This window comes from Gopherus evgoodei, chromosome 4 (genome assembly GCF_007399415.2).
Source record: "Gopherus evgoodei ecotype Sinaloan lineage chromosome 4, rGopEvg1_v1.p, whole genome shotgun sequence".
Lineage (NCBI taxonomy): Eukaryota > Metazoa > Chordata > Testudines > Testudinidae > Gopherus > Gopherus evgoodei.
Window position 1 is genome coordinate 69274079 of NC_044325.1, and position 13920 is coordinate 69287998.

Consider the following 13920-nt stretch of genomic DNA (forward strand, 5'->3'; position numbering starts at 1 on the left):
ATTTTGCTGCAGAACTGCATCAAGTTTACACTAGGTTCACTTTTACTAACTAATCTTTGCTAGACAGTTTTTAAAATTCAAGCTAAGGTTCTGAAGAAGATTCCTACAAAAATTTCTCCTGTAGCAGCAGTCAATACAGCATGGTTAATAATATGGAAAATATCATAATGCTTTTTATATAAATCAGTGGTATATCCCTCAGTTGAAATATTGCATTTATTTAGGATCGCCCCATCACAAGAGTAATTTATCTTGTGGGGATTCAGAGATCAGTCACACGAATTATTAGAGCATGGAAAAACCAATATGAAGAGAGATTAAAAGTATTGATTCTGTATCTTAAAAGGGAAGACAGGATGAAATTTGATTAAAGTATACAGAATGATGAATGGTTTGGAAAAGTTGGGGGATCAAGAACTTCTATTCACCCTTTTAACACAAGAAGGGGACACACAATGAAATGAGAAGGTGACAAATTCAAAACTGACCAAAAGGAAATATTTTAATACTACACAACCTGCCACAGGATAACACTGAGTCCAAGAACTTAGTAGAATTCAGTGAATGATTAGAGAATTATATGGATAACCATAATACAGAGATATAATTGGAAATATTTATAAAAATTAAGTTAGAAAATACATAAACCCTCCTGCCAGATGCCAAACTCTACCTACCAGAAGTTGAGAAAAGATACTACTACAGAAGATTATATGAGAACTACTTGCTGTAGAGTTTTTTGCCTCTTCCTCTGAAGCATCTATGCTGGCCACGGTTGATGACAGGGCACGGAACCAGAAGTCTGATACAATATGGCAGTTCTTATGTACCTAATGGTTCTATAGGCAGCAAGGGAAATGAACTTTTCAAGCCTTGAATATAATAGGAAGGATTCACAGTCAGCCAGTTGAATGGGCTCTAAGGCCATCTGCTACATGAATCTCTTACTGAAAATAACAGTTCCAAATATAAAGTATGATCTATTTGACAGTGTCTGTTGAAGCAGAGTCAACTTTAACTTTCTTCCAATGCAACAAAATATCTGGATGAATTCCAGAAAGACACAGTTCTTCCAGGTTGATAAATGAGCCCCTGATTCACATAAAATGTGTGGAGCAAAGCTACCGTAGGTGTAGAATACCAGCAAGGAAATGAACTCATTCAGATCAAAAACAGAGATTTCCCCCTTTGACAAGAATTTTTGGTGAGGTCAAACCAGCAGTTTGTCTTCGTGAAAAACTGAAAAATGGAGGAGGGGACAGGGATTAAGGGAAAGAATCAGTAAAAGTTCGAAGCTCACCTATGGCTGTATTAAGGCAACACCAGCATCTGGGGCTCACCATGACCTGAGGCCTCCCATGACTCTGCCCCTTGTCAGGGACACCAATCCCTACTTAGACTAGCGGTGACAGAGCTTTCCCCTCTGCTCCCAGTAAGGCAGGGGCAACAGTAAAAGCATCCCTTCTCTTGCTATGGCAGCAGGAGACCTCTCCCCTGAGATACCACTGTACCAGCCTAGGTCCATGAGAGGGAGGTGTAGTGGAACCTGGGCCATCTGCTTCGGTGGCTGGACAGGACCAATGCATTACCTTTTTTCCTCCCCCCTCAACACCCCTACCTTCTTGGGGTAGTGTTAGCATTAACCTCAGAGTAATGGGCCTAGGAGATAACACCCCACTGGAGATGTACAGAATGGTTGATCCTGTTACCAAATGGAAATTTTCTGAAATCTGTTTATGAATCCTGTGTTCCTCAGTTTCCCCTTGATTTCAAATAACTACTCAGAGGGGCAGGCTAAGGTCTGGTCTATACTAAAAAGTTAGGTCAACCCTGCTACGTTGCTCAGGGTTATGAAAAATCCATACCCACAAGTGACACAGTTAACCTGAAATAACTGCCGGCGTGTACAGCGCTAGGTCAACAGAAGAATTCTTCCGTCGTTTAGCTACCACCTGAAAGGGAGGTGGATTACCTACACTTACAGGAGAAATCCCACCAATCAGCATAGGTAGCGTCTACCCTGAAGCACGATAGTGGCACAGCTGCAGCTGTGATGCTATGTTATTTCAAGAGTAGACAAGCCATAAGAGACATGGGTCTGAATGTCGTATAACTGCCAGAGCCTGAATGGGTCATTAAAAGAACTGGCCAAGGCTGACCCTCTATCGATGGAAAACCCACTCATCAAGACACTGACATCTAGCAAATTTCAAGAGACTGGACTAAGTCCTGGTCTCTATCTTACTACTAAAATCAAGTTCTTCAGAGAATTGAAGCACACAGATATGCACACCTATATGTGCAGCTCTAAGAGCATTTTCTACCAATCCTATGTCTTCTTGAAATACATTCCTAAATATGTTACACAATGAAAACTGATCCAGAATGGACAGACTTTGACTTCAGATATGATCATCACATCTATCCACAATTGCTTGAGAGTTTGTGACATACAGATTGAAGACTGCAGAGAAATAAGATGTCTCCAATATTTGATTCAAGTTTCATGGCTCCATGGTTTGAAGGATGGGTCTAAGTCACTCTTCTCTTTGGGTTAGAGAGACCAAACAATCTGGGCCAGTTAAGTAAGAAAAAGTCTGAGATCCTGGCAGAGAATATAGTAAAGATTGAGACATTTTCTAGCCAGAGCTGTGACTGAAGGTAGATCAATCCAAGGGTACCTGTCCAAATCTGTTAAACTTCTCTTCATGGGAAGGGACACACTACCTTTGTTCTATGAATGCAGGATATTAAACAGTGGGACTTTTACTCCCAAAATCCGCTAATTTTGGGTGCCCACTCTCAAATGCCTGAAGTCTAATTTCTCAGAGCATTTAGACTCAGACTCATAGGTCAGAAGGGACCAATATGATCATCTAGTCTGATCTCCTGCACAAGGCAGGCCACAGAACCCTACCCATCCACTTTTATAACAACCCCTAACCCAGGACTGAGTTACTGCAATCCTCAAAATTGGTTTGAAGACCTCAAGCTGCAGAGAATCCACCAGCAAGCGACCCATGCCCCACGCTACAGGGGAAGGCGAAAAACCTCCAGGGCCCCTGCCAATCCGCCCTGGAGGAAAATTCCTTCCCGACCCCAAATATGGCGATCAGCTAAACCCTTAGCATGTGGGCAAGACTCACCAGCCAGCACCCAAGAAGGAATTCTCTGCAGTAACTCAGTTCCCACCCCATCCAACATCTCCCCGCAGACCACTGAGCAGACCTATCTGGTGATAATCCAAGATCAATTGCCCAAATTAACTATCCTATCATAACATCCCCTCCATATACTTATCAAGCTTAGTCTTAAAGCCAGAAAAGTCTTTTGCCCCCACTACTTCCCTCGGAAGGCTGTTCCAGAACTTCACTCCCCTAATGGTTAGAAACCTTCGTCTAATTTCAAGTCTAAACTTCCTTATATCCAGTTTGTACCCATTCGTCCTCGTGCCTACATTAGTACTAAACTTAAATAATTCCTCTCCCTCCCCAACGTTAACCCCCCTGATATATTTATATAAAGCAAGCATATCCCCCCGCAGCCTTCTTTTGGCCAGGCTAAACAAGCCAAGCTCTTTGAGTCTCCTTTCATAAGGAAGGTTTTCCATTCCTCGGATCATCCTAGTAGCCCGTCTCTGGACCTGTTCCAGTTTGAATTCATCCTTCTTGAACATGGGACACCAGAACTGCACACAATATTCCAGATGGGGTCTCACCAGCGCCTTACATAATGGTAATAACACCTCCTTATCCTTGCTGGAAATACCTCGCCTGATGCATCCTAAAATCACATTTGCTTTTTTAACAGCCGTATCACATTGGCGGCTCATAGTCATCCTGCTATCTACCAATACCCCAAGGTCCTTCTCCTCCTCTGTCGCTTCCAACTGATGCGTCCCCAACATATATCTAAAATTCTTATTATTAATCCCTAAGTGCATGACCTTGCACTTTTCACTATTGTATTTCATCCTATTACTATTACTCCAGTTTACAAGGTGGTCCAGATCTTCCTGAATAGTATCCCTGTCCTTCTCCGTGTTTGCAATACCCACCAGCTTTGTGTCATCCGCAAACTTTATTAGCACATTTCCACTCTTTGTGCCAAGGTCAGTAATAAAAAGGTTAAATAAGATCGGTCCCAAAACCGATCCTTGAGGGACTCCACTAGTGACCTCCTTCCAGCCTGACAGTTCACCCTTCAATACGACCTGCTGGAGTCTCCCCTTTAACCAGTTCCTTATCCAACTTACAACTTTCATATTCATCCCCATCTTTTCCAATTTAACTAACAGTTCCCCATGTGAAACCGTGTCAAACGCCTTACTGAAATCTAGGTAAATTATATCTACCGCATTTCCTTTATCTAAGTAATCCGTCACCTTCTCAAAGAAGGAGATCAGATTGGTTTGCCACAATCTACCTTTAGTAAATCCATGTTGCAATTCGTCCCAATTACCATTGACCTCTATGTCCTTAACTACTTTCTCCCTTAAAATTTTTTCCAAGACCTTACATACTACAGACGTCAAGCTAACAGGCCTATAATTACCCGGATCACTTTTATTCCCTTTCTTAAAAATAGGAACTACATTAGCAATCCTCCAGTCGTACGGCCACCAGCATCTGGTAAGTCACAACACTGAATTGTAGAGCTGCAAATGACTAAGATTTTCACCCCAGAAGGTCCAGTGCTTCTGGGTTGTGTCATATGGGGTGGACTTATACTGCCGCTGTTTGCCTTGTTTTTTTACTGTGCAAACCACCAGAAACTTGAGTGGAGGGTGAAAAAACAAGAAACCAGAGTCCTTGGTGGGAACATAATACTTTTTATCAGCTGTCTTACATGTGGGTATTATTGTAGCCGGGGTCTGTTACATGGTTTTCACAGGCTCCAGCAGATCCTCATTGATAGGAAAGGCAACCCTGGATAGTGTCACAGAGTGACCAACAACTTACGTTGGATTGTTTGACCTCTTCAAGAGTCTGCCACCCGCCAGTTTTCATACTGCCAAAAATCAGTAGCCACAGATGGAGGAGGATGCATTACCACCTCATCCAGTGAAAACGACAAGATGGTTGTCTGAGGGCTACTTCTTTATAGGCTCTAGTCTCTTGATCCTCGAATGATTCCTCCTATTTCTAGGGAGGAGAAGATTGAGTCTCCCTATCATCCCGATAGAAGAGAGTCAGGACCCTGGAGAAGTACTGACAATAAGCTGCCCAGGAATCCCAATATGGCCACTGATGACCATAAATGAGAGGCAGTGACAACCAGGGTTCTCCCATCAGGGAGTGGTGAGGTCCCCAGACATCTTCCGTGTCTCTTTGAGAAAAGGGGTTTGTATATGGCTAAGACAGAATATCAGAGAGTGATAATACTGAAGGGAGGTCTCCATCCTCCTCCTCAAATTGGGGAGAGCTGACCAAAAAGAGAGATGATGGTACCAAGGATGTATAAGGGTCTGGAGACAGAGGTTCTCAGTACCAAGTGATACTCAGTACCTGCCAGCAATGGAGACTCTGATTCAGGAGTCACAGATAAGTCCTTCGGATACCTGAAGTTTTGCAGCACCAAGTGAGGCTGTACTGACAGACCAGTACACTTGTTCCTGCAGGATGGTATCAATGGTCTTCAGTGCTTCACAGGCACTGCTGATGTAAATACACACAATCTTACATGAACAGCTCAATAAGGGTTAAGTCCAACAGTACACATCTTCTGTATTTGCTCTGTCTCCACTAAATGGTACTGGAGCCTTCTCAGAGTCATGTTTATTCTTAGACCTGCAGGATCTTCCTGCCTCGCGGGTACCAAAGGGGTCCTTCAACTCTATACTACTGAGTCTCGAGGACAAAGTCTCTGAGGCTGTTGGCCTTCAGTGAATGAGGTCTTTTTGAGGTGGGTACCTTAAGAATCAAATTACACTTTTCTTGGGATCTTTAGAGGAAGTCTCTGAGGCTTTCCCCTTTCTAGTAGGGTATTAAACCAAGGTCGAAGGGGCACAAGAGAAACTGGGGGATGATATATAAGGGTGTTCTCCTGACCTGGATCCAAAGTAAGGTGAAGGGAGCATTCCATCATTAACAGTCGGAACTTGATTTCCCAGTTATTCCATCCCCAGGATTTGACAGCAAAACAGAAGTTATACTTCTGTGGACATCCGATTCTCCCATACTTAGAGTGTCCACTGGCTGACTGGGATAGCCTCTCTACACGTGAGGCAATGTTTAAACCTTGGTGAACTGGGCATGCCGGACAGGGAAGATTTCCCCAGAGGAAATAAAACACTTTCAATAATCAGTAACAAACAAGCTAGCTAACTAAACTAAATAAACTGAGTAGGGCAAAATCAGCAAACAGCCAAAACACACAAAATACAGACTTGCTAAGCTCCACCTCAGGGTGATGCAGCTGAGAAGCAACTGAGAGCAGTTCATCTGCACAGCCTGATATAGCTTCAGTATGCAGCGCAAGGATATTGGCAGCGCACGCGCAAGTCAAACAGATAGTGCTAATGAAAACCTTAGATCAAAAACGCATAGGGCACACACGCACCTGTAGTGGAGAACCCATAGGGACTCTACTCGAAGAACAAATTAAGATTGCAGAAGCAACCTTAACTCCGACATTTCTTAACTTCTGGCTGCTTAGCTTTGCAATTTTAATGTTCTCTTAACAATTTTATGTGTTCCCATGCTAATAGCATGAGAAACAAGTTAAAAAATTACTTATAGTTACAGTTAACCACACAAAAACAACATACTGTAGTATGTTACTTTACTTGTTGAACAGTTAGGCAATGGAATTGATGTGATAATGATTTGTGCTAGAAAAACCACTTCCCTTAAGAATTTAGAGGCACTACATTAATTTGATACTGATTCAGCAAAAAGATGTTCATTTGCTAGTTTCAAATTAAATTTAATCTTTATTTCCTATAAAACTCTCATGAGAAGAAAACAAAAGAAAACCTGATGTTTGTTGTGCATTTGTTTTTTTGTCTAAATGTAAATATAGAAACATTGGCTTGTGATCCGTTGACTCATTGTACATCACACCCATCTTGCCACATTAACAGCATGATTGCTAACACATTGTGTTACCATGTGGGTGACTAGAATGATCAGTTCTGGTATTATTCTGTTCTAGGCAGAGTCCAGAAGCATTGTGGAAAATTAAAATAACCTGTCTGATTATGGATGGGAAGAGGCAGGTTAGAACGTGCTGATCTAAATGCATCAATGAATCAAACAGCAATATATTTCAAATAAAAGGTATGTAATAAGAGAGAGGAATTTAAAGAGCTAGTGGCATAGGATACTAACTATTTGGGAGGCAATGCTGTGAGAAAGAATCCTCACTTTTCATGATATTTTTTTCCCCCAAGAAACATTTTCAAACTATAATTTTCTGGAAAGATCGTGTCAGCCACTCACACTTTTTCTCAAGTTGATTATGAACACCTGTTGGGATAGCAGATACATCCTGCACTGCACTTCTGGGGCCTTATTCACCTCAAAATCAATGGAGTCACACTGGCAAAAAGCTGAAAAGGTATAGGGGTGAATCACATCCCTGATTTTTTGGAAACAGAGACAGCCAGTCATCCCTGTATGGGTAGGCAGGCAGGCAAATAGATGAATATATGGCTTCTAGCAATAGCCACCACTATGAATATTATTCCTGAGGGAATTCTGCACCAAAAAATTAAATAGTGTGCACCAAAAAATTTAACATCCTGTGCAAAATATTTTAAAATTTGACAAAATTCTGCATATTTTCCTCAAAATAACACAATATAATCACACCATTTTCAATTATTTGCTGACAAGTATTTTGAAATAAATAACCAAAATAATTGAAAATGGTCTGATTATATTGTTAGTGTTTCTGCATTATTTTGACAATTAAAATACGCAGAACTTTGCAGAATTTTAAAATTTTTAATTTTTTGGTGCAGAATTCCCTCAGAATTCTCTGTGGTGCAATCTGGGTGTGGGCAGCTCAGTGGGGGATCTGGATGCAGGGGGGAATGGGACTCTGAAAGGGGAGGCAAGGTGAAGGTGGTTAGGGCTGGGGAGGGAGTCAGGATGCAGCTGATTAAGGCTCAGAGGAGTAGGGGTCTGGGTGGCTCCTGATGCAGGGGGTGAGGCTTGGAGTCACTGTACATGGAGCTGATCCCACTGTCCACCCAACCCCCATGCATCCGGACCACCACCTTGCAGCACCAATCCCTCCCCGCTGAGCCTCAACAACCCCCTGGATCTGGAACATTCTCCCCTCCCCCTCCCCATCACACCCAGACATACACCCATAGTGCAGAGCTTCTTGCACCCAGGGGAAGTTTCTGGGGCTTCATCTGACACAGCCCTGGCTGCTCCATGCAGGGAAGGAGGAGAAGGGGGGAAACTCCATCTCCATCCTCTACCCCGCCACCTCCCAGCTAGGACTAATGTCCCTGGGTGGCCAGGGCATCCCCAGACCCCCTCCTCCCAGTGATTTACCGCTCCCCCGGCTGCCTGAACAGACACATCTGAGCTGCTGGGGAGGGGTGAGTGAGTACTGGTGCATCTTCTCTTTGCAGTTGTGCAGAATTTCCTCAGGAGTAGAATATTTTTAAACACTCTTTTGGAACAGACACTAAACTGAATGGGAAAGCGGTTTGTTCTCAGAGCTCATGACAAATTTTAGGAATTTTGTGATGAAAATGTGGATATATGCATCATTTAAGTCTCTGGATACCAAGAAAATGCAGGAACTACTGTCATTTTTATAAACTAAATGGTTTCCATCTAGAAATATTTATGGAGTCATATATATTATATATATATATATATATATAACCACTTTTCAGCCTCCAGAGGCACTTGAGCTGGATCCCTCACTCTCTGAAAGAAAAGGGGGTAGCTGGCAGGGTATTTTTCTCAAGGACCCCAGGACTCTAGAAGTTGCTTCTTGCCAATTCCAAAATAGTCCACATTTGGTGACTTTTTGGGTATGCTATCTGGTTGATATAAGTTTTTGAAGAAGGATGAGGGTATGCTTTCCTGAACAATGAAGGGGTGCGAAGATGATTTCTTGTAGGTGTCAGTTGAGTCCCTGTTGAAATTACTCTTATAATGCTGCTGGGATTTTACTATATTATTGATATTACGATTAATGACAGAGTACAAAGAGCACCGAATAGGTGTTTTTATGAATTAAATCTAAATAAAATAAATCTAAAATTACACAGACCACCCCCCCTCTTGCCACTTCTTTTTTTTCCAAACAGTGAATTAAGTAAAATACATCCCAGAAAAGCTTTATAAAGATGAACCTTCAAAATGCCATGATGTCAATATCCTGAAAGGCTTGTCACAGTGCCAGCTCTTGTTAAGGAAGAGAAAAAAAGGCACACGAGGTTTAAAAAAATAAAATAAAAAAAGGAAAGGAGCTGAACTCTACACAGTCCGGAGGATGAAGAAAACCCAACAATCACTGGTAATGCTGTCCCATGGGTTGTGAAAGTAAAGTAGTTTTCCCCTTACTTTAAGATCAAAAGGGAAAAGATCAAATACCTGCTATCAGAAACTTTTCTCAGCCATCTTGGCTCTTATTCTAGATTAGGGTGACCAGATGTCCCAATTCTATAGGGACAGTCCCGATTTTGGGGTCTTTTTCTTATATAGGCTCCTATTGACCCCCACCCCCACCCCATCCCAATTTTTCACATTTGCTGTCTGGTCACCCTATTCTAGATTCTCTGTTTCTGCAAGATCTTCAGTATGAAACTATTCAGTGTGTGTGTGTGTAAGTGGAGAGAAGGGAGGGCAGGCCAAGGAGGGCTCTCTCCCAAGTCCATGGTTGAATTTCTCTTGTAAGAATTGATAACATCTCTTACTCCTAAGACAGAATAAAGATCACAGCTCCATGCTCTGCTTTATGTTCGTAAGGTCTTCAACATTCAGGGGAAAAACCCACAGAACTCTCAGTTATATGCATTTTCAACCTGCCAGGACCTTCTAATTTACTTTCAAAATGTACTTGCTTGCATTTGTAAGGCTACACATGTCCCATTAATAATTAAAGACTTAAACATGTTTTTATATTTTTCCCCAAAGCTTCTCTGTTCACCTTCAACTCTTCCATAGCTGCTCACTGTATCCCAATCATTTAGCTTATTGATTACAGCTGAACATATCTGTTATAATCCTGATTTTCCATAATGCTATATTTTGTAACCTACACGGTTACTTGTGCTTGCATCAAGCTCTATTTGAATGGATATTCAAATAAAATTAAAAATGCACAAACTTTGTATTTTATTATTAAACTACCTTAAATATGCTGGATACATAAAAAAGTTTATCAAAACATATTTTGAATTTAAAAATCATGTTAAACAAAGAAGTATTATCTGTACTTGTGAACTGACCTGATTACCACTTGCCACCATGTCCTTCAAAAATTTTTAGAACTAGCAGATCTCATTCCCTCACATATAGTTTTTATTCATAGATTGGAGAGGAAAAACAAGCTTTCCTGCTTTTTCGACTCCCAATTTGTGTCTTAACTTTCAATAAACGAATCTAGTCATTGAACTGAGTGAGTTGAATATACTGACTAAGTAAATATCCTCTCTGCCCATGCAGAAAAGGCTACTGTTGTCAAAAGCTGGTTTAGCACTTCAACAAACTCTGGTTCCAGGTGCTCAGCAAGTGACTTCCACTACTTCAGTGCTTTGGCTTTCTTTAGAACTTGGCAGTAAAAACGTACTGCTTAATATTTTTTTCTATTTAATTTAAATTATAATATACCATAAATAGTTTAGGCCTTAACATAGGAAGTCAATTTCAAATTTAATTTAAAAGACTTGTTTTTTAAAAAAATAAAGCAGTATTTACTTTAAATTAAAAAATACAATTTAAAAATCAAATCTATATTTTTTAAAATCATCTATTTTTATCCACCCTGAGGTCAACTGATCCCTCAAGAACCCCAGCAGAAACACACTTCCTCAGTGATGACTCCCCATTTACAATTACATATAAGGCTTGTCAGTTAGCCAGTTCTTAATACATTTAATCTGTTCCTTGTTCATTTTGTATTGCTCTAGTTTTTTAATCAAAATGTTGGACAATATCAAGTCAAATGCCCTACTGAAGTTTTAGTACATTACATCAACACTACTCACTTCATCAATCAAACATGTAGTCTCATTAAAAAAAAAAAATAAGCAAGTTAGTTTGACTGGATCTATTTTTCATAAACCTATGTTGACTGCCATTCAATTATATTACTCTTCTTTAATTCTCTAGTAATCACGTCCCATATCAGCCATTCCAGTATTTTGCCTTGGACTGATGACAGGCTGACAGGACGATAGCTACTCATGTCATCCCTTCCACATTTTTTAAATATTGGCACAAAATTAGCTTTCTTCCAGTCTACTGGAACATCCCCGATGTTCCAAAAATTATTGAAAATAAACATTAAGGGTCCAGCATGCTGAACAGCCAGATCTTTTAAAACTCCTGGATGCAAGTTATCCAGATCTGAAGATTTTAAAATGCCTAACTTTAAGAGGATGTTAAACATCAGATGACATGACTACATTATCTGACTTTTTCCCAAATACAGAATAGAATATATATTGAATACTTCTGCCTTTTCTATATTATTGACAATTCTATCATTTCCATCTAGTGATGAACCAATACCATTGCTAGCATTCTTTTTGTTCCTAATTTACTTTTAAACCCCTTCTTGTTTTCCTTAACTCTGCAAGCTGTAGCTCTCTCTTTGTGCCCTTTCACTTTGTTTATCAATTTTCTACAATTCCTAGCTTTTGGTTTATTTAATAGGGCTGCCAGTTTGCTATGGTGGTGAAAATATCACTGACACCTTTCTATCTGTGACATTTCAAATTTGAAGGGGTACCAACCATCTGCAGCAGCACCCTAACCCCAGAATGAGGAAGAAGCAAGGTCCTAGTGGTGGGGTGGGGACCTGAAGAGCAAGCCCACCCCACATGCACCCTGCAATGGTGGCTCCTGTCCCGTGGGGCTGGGTCCAGTTCCCTGCTCTAGAAGCTGCAACGTGGTGCACAGGGTCACAGCACCACTCACGTTTGGCCCAGGCACTTCTTCATCATAACATGCACAGGCTGCAGCCAGATCACAATGCCAGGTTCCAGGCTGGATAAGGGTTGCAGTGCCAGGGCAGAAGATGTTGAAGTGGGTGGTCAGTGATTCCTAAGCAGGGTGAGGCAGCAGCAGTGGAGGAGGATGACTCTGACCTATGATCTTAAAGATGTATAGTTGAATTTCATGTGTCACTGCTCCCGCCCCAATCAAAAAAATCACAGTGTAGGCATGGTACACTGAGTAAAAGTTTTTAAATATTTCCCAATTATCACTCTTTCTGTGTATCAATTCTTTCCCCCAACATCCATGATATGGAAATTTTGGTTCCTGACTAGCCCTAGCTATTAATTTAACAGAACAATCTTTTTCATGAAGAATCCATTTAGAAGCACCTGCTTTAGTGCTCCATATTGTATTAGAACATAACTGCATATTTCAGCAGGAATGTATGTAACCGCTCCTTCTTTGAGCGTTCCGCTGTGGGTGAATGACAAGTACTATTCATTGAGGAAGAGGATATGAAGATCTCTGCAATATCAAAGACTGGACCTGCACCAAGACTTAATGTCTTGTAAAAGTGTGATCAGATACTCACGTTGCTGCCTTACAGATTTCGGTGAGGGAAATCTCAGAGTGAGGCTACTGATGTCACCTGGGCTCTAGTTGCGGGGGCTCTCACTCTTGACAACTAGAAAGACAACCTTCATAGACACGTGGAGTAAGGAGCATGAGGCCAGGAGTTCAAAGAGAGCCCTCGTTTATGATGAGCGAACTAGACTGAGGTCCCGTTTCAGAGTAGATTTCATCATGAGGAAAGGCTCTGATTAGACCTTTCAGAAAACAATGTCACGGGACGGGTGAAGATGAAGATGGAGTATTTATCAGAGGGTAATAGGCACTGAGATCCATGAGGTGTAGCTGCGGGAGTTAAGGGAAAGATCTATGGTCTTTCAGGAAAGAAAATATTCCAATATGATGGGGATGTTAGAATCCTCTGGAGTCATCTGGTGACATTGTCACCAAACAGAAAGCCTTTTCCAGTTTGTTGGGTAGCACTGTCTGATAGACTCTTTCCTCTATTGTTAATGATGGCCTGAATTGCTTTCAGACATATCCTTTCTAGGTTTGATGCCCATCCAAACACCAGGCTGTCAGGTAGAAAGAAGCCAGAAGGGGATGCCTAACCTTACCCTTATCTTCGGTCAATAGGTCCAGGAAGAATTGGATATTGATGTATGGGAGTTCTGACATCTGAAGAATGTTGGGAAAGGAAGGTTACTTACCTTATAGAAACTGAAGATGTAGGGGTACATTCCACTGTGGGTATGCAAGTGCTCCATGCACCTGATACAGGATGGTTATTGTTAGCCATGTCTGATGGTCTGCACCTGTGCCCTCTCTCACCTCATGTTCCACACTAAGCATATAAGGGGCAATGCAGAACACTCACTTCTCCAGTTCCCCCTTTTTTTTTTTCCTAAACCACAAATCAACAGATCAGATCCAAAGCAAAAGGGAAGGAGGGTGGCTAGTGGAATACAGATAGGGACCAAACATCTCTAACAATTCCTGTTACTATAAAGTAAGAAACCTTCCTTTCTTCATGTGCTACACCTTATGTGAATTCCACTGTGGGTGACGGGCAAGCAGTATCATGAGAGGCAGTATAAAAGCTCATAGGACCACTGTCCCAAAGACTGCATCCGCTGTGGAGGCTTGAAAAAAGGCACAATGTTTTATGGAGATATGAACATAACTTCATGTTGCTGCTTTGTAAATATCAAGC

General features: G+C 41.3%; 1 protein-coding gene across 7 annotated transcripts in view; it reads right to left on the minus strand.

Moving 5' to 3' along the window:
* Nucleotides 1–13920, minus strand: part of SIPA1L1 (signal induced proliferation associated 1 like 1) — a 406115-nt gene that overhangs the window by 207200 nt on the left and 184995 nt on the right. The window lies entirely within an intron of this gene.